Below are 8,680 nucleotides of genomic sequence, written 5' to 3'. Positions count from 1 at the left end.
ATCATATGTGAGTGTCTACACTTAGTAAGGCAATTCAATATATGTGTGCATAAAACAAGGTACAGTGATGTGCCTTCGCATTAGAAAACAGATTAAACCACCTCTTCACGTAATTGAGATTCATTGTGCCTCAAGAACATTCACTGGACTATTGGTTATGCACTGTTCAAATGGTGTCCTCACCAGTACCGATCTGGACTGGTGATTTCCCTAGGCCTAGCTGATTCATTATGCTATGGATATTTGTAGACAAATCTCCCGGTCATTATGTCCAGATTGTCTTCAGTCTACTTCTCTGTGTGACATGGGTTACATAGCAAAGGTACATAAGTACAACTTTCATGAGACTATTCTAACAACGGACATATTAGGAAGTTACCATTGGGAAGTTTCAACAGTGTGACAAGAGGTTTTCCATGTCACCTCAATCAATCAATCAGTATTTGTAAAGCACAGCTACTCACCCGTGAGGATCTCAAGGCACCTTATTCCTGCTACTCTACACATTGCTGCAACATACCTGTATCAGTTGACCCTCATTTCATCATGATGTGGTAGTAGATATGTGAACATTTGCTGATTGCAGGGCCTTGTGTGGAATCTGTAGGCATGAATTTGGCATTGCCATACTATTTTATAAAATCAGGTTACTGGGGTATGCTACAAGAGCTGAACCATTCCAGGTGATGAGGTCTCCTATTTTATACATGGGTATTGTGATAAGACAACTTCACTCATGCAATTGGAGCTGCCTGAGGTTATTAATTTACTGGGAGCAACGGTTTACAGGTAATGTAGCAGGCATGCATGTGGTTTTGCTAATGTTGAAGCCACTTTAGTGGCTCTTGTAGCTGGTGTCTACTGTACATTTTAGTAATGTTCTGTAATCAAAGCTGATGGTCAGACACCTCACCCCCTGCCCCTGTTCTCCCTGCTGCCCTGATTGAGGAGGCTATTGACCACCTGAGAAACATCTCTGTGGGTCAGATGGCACTACTGAATGCCATCCAGGTGCAGGGCAGCCATCAACAGCATATTGTGGCCTACCAGGAAGGCATCCACAGTGCTATGTCTGGCCTACAGAGATCTTTTCAGGCTCTGGCCTCCTCTCTCACGGCAGCCTTCTACCATCCCAAAGTTCCACCCCACCTCTTGCCTCTTCCTCATCCAATTTCCCTATTCTCATTCCTGTATCAAGCACACTCACACATTAGCATGCACACACCTCAACAGCTCCAAGCAGCACACGAAAACATAAACAACACAAAGCACAGAAGCATGCAACCACTCACCAGACACTCACTTCCATCACCACCACCACCACCCCAACATACCCCCAGACACCACACCCACAGACCCACCCACCACCACAACATACACCCAGAACCACACCCACAGACCAGGCACCACCCCCAACATACCCCCATACACCACACCACAGAGCCATCCACCATTCCTAACATACCCCAGACATCACACCCACAGACCCATTCACCATTCCCAATATACCTCCAGACACCACACCCACAGACCCATCCACCATCCCCAACATACCTCAGATACCACACCCAAAGACCCATGCCCCACCCCCAGCATACGCAGCACGTCCACATCACACACCACCAAAAAACACAAACACCCACACTCCTCAAATATTATACTTCAGACACATAGACATCAGCACCAAACACACCCACCCACACCTGACATGTCTACTCCCTCAACCTCCTAACCCTTAATCCCTCCTGGACATCCTAACCATTTTCCCAAGGAGAGTGTATTAATTGCTCTTGCCTTTACCCCTGTCAAAACCACCACCCCCAAAGCCAAAGGGACCCCCTCTGCACCTGAACGCATCCCTTCCACATCCAAATCCTCCCCCATGAAACCTGACCCCCCCCCCCCACAAGAGCCAGCCATATCCCACATAAAAACAAAACCCCTCCCAAAATGAAGGACATCCCTTCCCAAGTCAGGCCTACCCCTCCAAAAACCAAACCCGGACATCACAAAACCGACCCCACCCCTCCCAAATGACATCACTGAGGTGCCTGAACTGCCTACTAGATGCCCCTTTCCGGGGAGGTTCCCATAGCAGTGTTCTGAGAGGCAAGGTTATTGGCACAGCAGTGTTTGGACCACATATTGTACTATTGGACTAGTCATTGGCCTTTACTACATGTGTTTATTATTTTCAATTAAAACATAATTTTCTAGTTTTGTTACACATTAGTCCTGCCATTACTTTTCTACCATTTTGATGTTCATGGATTCTGTGGGTTGTATTACTACAGTTGTGTTTGTTTCACCCTGATTGATGATCCATTTGATGAGGTTGGTATCATCTGACCTTGGACCTAGTGCTGTAGTCACCCAGGACAAGGGAACATTTTCAATAGATGGATATGTGGGATGTAATCCAAATGGAGATGACATTGCATCAGGTGGTATTTCATATGGTAAGTATTTCATCTTGGCTTGGCCAATGTCAACATCTATTGGGTTGCATTTCTCCCTATGATGTAGGTTATATATTTGTTTAATGTGTGCAAGCTAGATATTTGTTTCTCCACACATGGAGGGTGTTCAATTGACATACCTTTGGACACATTTTAATCGACATTTGTCCATTTTCATGTTGTACCTTACACCTACTTTATCTAAGTGTGTGAACAATGCTGTTACTGCTGTGGTTGCTTTCATGACTTGCACTCACCCATTTCCCACATATACGTGGCACTTGGTGATACTATTGACTGTCCCTGATATACTTCAAGACACAGGTCTTGTGCAAATAGAGGTTTTGTGGCATGTGCAAAGTGGATTTTGGCCCAGGGCACCAGCCTTCCAGGGGTCCCCCTGGTAAAGGCATACCTATTCTGCAGGGAGTCTTTACATTGTGACCCTTGAATGTTTCTTACACTGATTATTTTGCTTCCCATTTACCTAACATTACCTTTAAATGTGGTTGATATTTTGTAGTGAATCCTAGTTTGTTTTAACAGGATAGCAGGAGTTAGCTTAGCCGTAGGCTTGTAAACTCGTGCCCCCATCACCTAGTGACTTTTAACCTACTTAGCTTGCTCTGTCTTAGCCCATTTAATTATTTATTTCCTCTAAGATGGCTGCCTTGTTTATAGTTAGGCCACTTGTTATGAGTTACATTATCAGTGTCACCGTGCCAAGGCGTCAAGATCAAGCACCAAAGACAAACAAACAGTAGGTGTTCACACTTAGGGATTTTCCCTCTCTTTACTTTCGAGGGATTGTTGATATTAATTGCCATCCCAAGCATGCCTGTTATCTATTGTTTTGGAATACACCCACGTCAGGGGACCTTGTAGATCTGTATAAATACATCACACTTTAGACAGATAATCAGAGGGATTCCGACCAGAGGGCATCGCCACCATCGCTGATACCGATGCTGCAGTCGTCAAGACGCTGACCCAGTCTTCGTGTCCCTACGGAGTCTGAGATAGAGACCTCATTCCAAGGTAACGAGGGTTGGGGGCTCCACTCATGGACAGGGCTTTGGCAGATTAGGTTTAGCAAACCCAGCTCTCCTTTAGGTAGGAGGTTATGCCTATTCACATTAGGGTAATAGGGCATATTCCATCTTATATATCTTTTTCATGTATTTGCAAAATGGTGGGGGTCTTCATAACAATGACTCTCTTCTTCACAATACTGTTACTTGCTATATTCATTTTCCTAATCATTGCAGTCCATGCAACTTACCGCAAATTGCAGTTATGTTAAATAAAAAGCTATTATAACTATACTGCATCTGTGTCATTGCCTGTGTTTGTATGAGACATAATATATCTGTGAGAAAAGGGTCATCTCCGTTTAACCACGACAACCCTGAGATATCTTACTTTGAGTCCATGCGTAAGCGACTGCCACAAATCACCTTTTACTATTGTGCTTCTGGTGAGGTGCTGCTAGTGAGCCGGTGAGGTTGGGACAACAGTTGCGACTTGTTGTAGGAAAGACTCAGTCGCCTACAAACAAAAGTACTGTTATCTAAAACCAGCAGTCTTGCTCAGAGCAAGAGTCCAAACTACGACATGGCGCCACCAACGATGGTGTTTAGGCACTAATTTACGGATACCCTGACTAACACAGTCTCACAGACAACAGGTACCCTAAGTACCATTATACGGAGACGTCCGTGGTCTTTGGGAGAATCCTCCTCAGCTGAACAGGTAACACCTAATTAAGCTGTAGGTTGTTCGAGCTCGAACTAATAAAAAGGAAAAAAATTCCCCTATTTGGTGTTCCGTTTCTCTAAACAACTATGGCTAATACCATAGACATTCCTGCAAATGCTAGACATACACTTACACAACATTTATTAGCGCATGGCCTTACAGAAGAGGGTGGGGATGTTATTCTGATAATAGAAGCAACTGAAGCATACCAAACAGAAACGTTTTACTGTTGGGTCACCTTTCCTGAGGCTGACCAAAGAACGCACACATTTCACACATATGAAATTGCGAACGTGCCGGTACGGTACGAAGCATACTAGTATCATGAAATATCGCTCACATATCAAGAGCATCAAAACTGGTTTGAAGGCGCCCTACCACATGTACTACGAAGAGTGAGGCTAGGTCCTTTAAGTAATGAGGGCCCTACGTGGCCTATGTTTGCCACATATACACCTCACCCGGGCATTCAGAATATGCCGATCGCAGATTTACGCGTATTATATAATGAATTAGTGGCATTATATAGACGATTGGTTCAGTTCGTAATGCGAACATTGAACACAACACCACCGCGTCCAGCACCGCCAGTAGCTGGTGGTTATCAATTGGCTACTGGGATTAATCCACAAACAGTGAATACTATTATGGGTAAAGTGCCCACGAAACGGGAAAAAATACCGTTCTGGATTGCCCAGAAAACTAATCAGCTGGAAACTGTGTTTCCCCATACGGGACCACAGGAAAAACAGAGGCTGCTCACTATGTGCTTGCCGTTTGGGATGGTTCCCTCAGTGGATGACTGTGCCACATGGGGCACAGTCTTCGCTGCCGTATATGCTACCACACATGGTACCCCGACACTTGCCAATTTACCGGAGGTGTTAAAACAAATACAAAATGAACATGGGGCTGCACCGGCCCTGGATCTGGGGATGAAATTGATGCGTAACTTTGACGCCGTCTCCTCAATTATACTGAGTAACATTAAAGGGGAAGCGGTAGCTCTGGCAATACGCCAGCGTCTCCGGGAACCTCCGAATTTGGAACAAGAGAGACAGCTACCAAAAATAATTTCCGATACTTATACTAGTATAGGACGGGATAGTTTGGGAGCCAAACCTAAAAAATTGGAGTTTCACAGTACTTCCCATAAGGAGGGTACGAAGCAGGCACAAGAGGGCACTAAAAAGCACTGGGACAAACAAAAAGATTTCAAAGACAAAAGAAATAAGAGAGCTGATTCTCCACATCCGGAGTACTACGAAAGGAGGTATAATCTCAGAAGTAGGGAGCACATTAGAACGCCAGACAGATATACTGATTCACGTCCCTCTCGTTCCTTTCAGGACGCGCCGGATAAACTTAGCGAGAGAGGGGGCCGTCAGGATCGACGTCCGGAATACGTGAAAGAAAAGAAAGATTCACCACAGTCTGCCATTAAAAAAGAAGAAAAGACTCCTCAGCAAAAGCCGCAGTTTAAAAAGAAGAAAGTGGCAGCACTGACAGTTAAAAATGCCAGTAGTATTGAGAACACTGTTGAGGAACAAGAAGTGGGCTGTGACTCTGTTGGACAGCGCGGCAGAGGTCACGATATGTCGCCAGAGTCTGAAAGATCATCTGGATGCGACAGCAACTAGCGATTACATCGCGGTTGAGACAGCGGATGGCCACGTTCTCCCACCCGATCGGGTTTATGATTTAACAATTCAGATTGAGGGAGACATGGAACAAATTATTAGTGTTATATTTTGGGATGAACTAACTAGTGATATCCTGTTGGCCGAGAGAGACTGGCCACCTGAACACATCTGCAAGCTCCCGCATGGGGAAGATGTCATTTTGCCTTCTTTCTCCGATCTTGTTCCAGAAGCAGACAAAAAAGCCTATGCTGCTGAATGAGCTTTAGCGCAGGCACCTGCACTATACCGTAATCATGTTGGTTGGGACAAGGACTCTCCTTGTCATGTTATTCCCGTTAGGTCTACACCCCAACCACAGCCACAATACCCTGTTAAACATGAGGCGAAAGCTCCGGTGACGGAGATACTGTCACAACTTGAGTACCAGGGAGTGACTGAGCCCTGTACATCGGCAATGAATAATCCGCTATTCCCTGTTGCAAAGCCAGATCATTCATATAGAATAGTGGTTGATTATAGACACTTGAATAGTCATACACGCACATATGCTATACAAAACTCACACAGCACAGCACTGATAAATAATATAGTGCGTAAAAAATATAAAACAACATTGGATATATCTAATGGATTTTTCTGCCAGAATTTAGCGCATGAGAGTAGGGACCTAAGTGCATTTTCATTTGGCTCCCAAAAACGCTTTTGTCGTTTACCTCAAGGCTATAAAAATAGCCCAGGCCTGTTTTCAGCCCGTGTAACATCAATTTTGAAAGAAATTGATTCCGATGCATTGTCCTATGTGGATGATATCTATCTCACTGACGACGCCCTCGACATTCATCTTGCGAGGGTCGATCGGATCATTTTGGGGTTTGCAGACCTGGGGTATAAATTCAATTTTAAGAAAAGCAAGATAGCCTTTCTTAGTGTGTTATTCCTGGGATATGAACTATCAAACGAAGGGAAGAGCCTGGCCCCGCACTTTCTAGAAAAGTGTGCTCAACTACAGCCTCCCAACACACTTAAGAAATTACAGTCCTTACTGGGTTTCTTCAATTTTGGCAGAACATACATTCTAGATTATGCAGAACGCATCAAGCCACTTTATGACTTAATACAGCCCAATTTTTCTAGCAGACGATGGACCATTGCACACACACATATCCTTAGGGATATGCAACGGGACATGCTCGATGCTAAACACTTACACACATGTGACAATAAAACAAATTTGGTCATCAGAATAATTGCTGGAGCACTTGGATTTACTTAAGTCACCTTTAATGAGGATGACACAGTGCCGATAGCATATAAATCACATTTATATTCCAATGCTGAAAAACGTTTCGCACCTACAGAAAAGATTCTGACAGCAGTTCAGATGGCCGTCATAAAGGAGAGGCCACTTGCCCAGGGGAAAGGCATTATTGTTGTCTCCCCGGTGCCGGCCTTAGAGGCGGTCACTAAAGTGAGCGTTCCGAACACTAAAGCATTACATCCACGTTGGATTCAATGGGCAACGTCTCTGACCGCCACTGATGTTGATTATGTATTTGACCCAAGACTTCAGACACAAGAATTTCTCCAGTATGAACAGGAGTACCCCGATCCTCTAAATATTTTGCCACTAGACAGTTATGATACTATCATTTATACTGACGGATCAGCACAACCGGCTGTAGGTACTAAACATCAATACTATGCAGCTTGCGCAGCCGTGTGTGGAGTGATGGAAGATGGAGTTTTCCACCCTCACAATACCTACACGCAGACCCTAGGGGACTGCACAGCCCAGTTGGCTGAGCTTAAAGCTCTTCTTCTAGCGTTCGAACATACTGAGACAGGAAGCCAGACTTTGATAGTCTGTGATTCATATTACTGCGTCCAGTCATACAATGAATATCTCAATCATTGGAGACTGAACGGGTTTAGAGATTCCAAGGGGAACACCATTAAACACAAAACATTGTGTGGGAGGGTGGCTGATCTTAGGGATCAGCTGCCGTGTGTCCATGTAGTTCATACATTAGGACACCAACGTGTAGGAATACACGTTGCAGGTAATACATTGGCTGATGAAGCAGCCAAAGCATCAGTAGCTACGGCTTCTGTGGCTGCAGTGACTCGTTCTCGGACGAGGTTGGATAATGAAATACTGATTGCCGTTAAAGCTTCGGCTGCAGGCAAGGCCCTTCCGAAAAGATACCCTACAAACTATACTTACCATATCAGTGCACAGAATGTTGCTTATACAACAATTCCTGGGGTTGGAGATCGAGTGATCCCCAATGAAGACCAGAGATTAGGGCTGATTACAGCAGCACATGAGGGTGTCGCTTCTGCACATGCTGGTGTTCAGGCCACGATAACAATACTACAGCAACGATTCTGGTGGCCTGGTCTATGCAGATGAACTAAACAGTATGTCCTTTGCTGTGACATATGCCAGCAGATTAAGGGCTCTAATATCAAACGCCCTCCGCAGACATCCCTCTTAGTGTCAGACAAGCCACTTCAGTGTGTGTACCTAGACCATTGTGGTCCCTTACAGCCTGATGGTGCATACAAATACATTTTAGTGGCTGTGGATTCCTGTTCTAGATTCCTGTGGGTATGGCCACAGCGGTCGGCTGACGCCCGGACTGTTATAAAAGATTTGCTGATCTTTATCGGTACATATGCGGTTGCAGCAATCCCTTCGGACCAGGGCCCTGCGTTTGCCTGTAAGGCATTCAGGGACACCATGGGGACGATGGGTGTTGAACTCCATTACTCCTCACCATACCATCCCGAGGGAAATTCGGTCGTGGAGAGGCGGAA

Source organism: Pleurodeles waltl, chromosome 3_1, assembly GCF_031143425.1.
Source record: "Pleurodeles waltl isolate 20211129_DDA chromosome 3_1, aPleWal1.hap1.20221129, whole genome shotgun sequence".
In the NCBI taxonomy this organism is placed as follows: domain Eukaryota; kingdom Metazoa; phylum Chordata; class Amphibia; order Caudata; family Salamandridae; genus Pleurodeles; species Pleurodeles waltl.
The sequence above is the reverse complement of the archived record's forward strand: the minus strand, read 5'-3'. Positions refer to the sequence as shown.